The sequence below is a fragment of the Cynara cardunculus genome (genome assembly GCF_001531365.2).
Source record: "Cynara cardunculus var. scolymus isolate 2C chromosome LG 17, CcrdV1, whole genome shotgun sequence".
In the NCBI taxonomy this organism is placed as follows: Eukaryota; Viridiplantae; Streptophyta; class Magnoliopsida; order Asterales; family Asteraceae; genus Cynara; species Cynara cardunculus.
This window is the reverse complement of record NC_037544.1, coordinates 37292227-37293254: the sequence shown is the minus strand read 5'-3', so window position 1 is coordinate 37293254 and position 1028 is coordinate 37292227. Positions and strand designations below refer to the sequence as shown.

General features: G+C 31.9%; 1 protein-coding gene across 1 annotated transcript in view; it reads left to right on the top strand.

The window, feature by feature from the left end:
- Positions 1 to 1028, top strand: part of LOC112501004 (translation machinery-associated protein 22-like) — a 14528-nt gene that overhangs the window by 10542 nt on the left and 2958 nt on the right. The gene's annotated exons all lie outside the window — the stretch shown is intronic.

Below are 1028 nucleotides of genomic sequence, written 5' to 3'. Positions count from 1 at the left end.
CAGCAATGATATTTAAACTCCTACTGGGAATAACAAACTAGCTAAAATAAAGGAAATTTACTAGCTACCACTAGCCACATCTCCTAATGATCAGGATGCATCCACGTTTACCTCCCACAAACTCAGTCAACCCTTGACCACATAGAATTACTGTTAACAGTATAGCAATTTATTGGAAACTACAAACCTCTCGTCTAACTTGCTAAGGGCTGTTTGGTTGGTTTTCCATTAAGTCCTGTATGGATAAATCTGTCTGTATGGATTAATCTGCTTATATAGATTGGGAAGGTTATTATTTGGACGGTTTTTTCATAGATGGAAGGAGTGTGATTTAATTGGGAGGGACATGTTCGGAAAAAACTTGGCTTTCTGTATAAAGCGCCCCCTCAAAAAAAAAAAAGAATCTTACTGAGTAAGCCACTTTCTATATCATTATGCCACTACCAAATAATAATTTATATTGACTAAATAAGTTGCGAGTCCCACTAACAAACAGGCCATGACCCTATCTCTCACCCTCTACCTTTCGGGCTCCCTACATATTCATAAACATACATATGGGATGAGGATCAGGTTAAGGTTTGTCTTTTCGTTTTTTATTTTGGCTTCTCAAACTCAACTTTGAATTGATTCAAGAGTAATGAACAATGATTATTTATGGGAAAGCATATATTGAATTGTGCTTGAATTTTGTGAGATTACTGATATTATCTATACTATCTTATTAAGCAAATTCATTCTTAAAATTCTAAATGACCAAGATACCCTTTTCACTTTTTCACCCCTTCCTCTCCTCACATACATTCACCCCCTCACATATATTTACCTCTCACATTCAACGGATTTTTTTTTAATTATAATTTTAAATTTACATTTTATATCCCTATAATTAGTTAATTAATTACTTTACGTCCTTTACTTTTAAATGTTTCATTTTAAACTTTTATCAAATTAACATACATAATCGTATATCAAATAAAACATGTTTAAAAAATACATTTTTATTTTAACAAGTTACACTATTATAA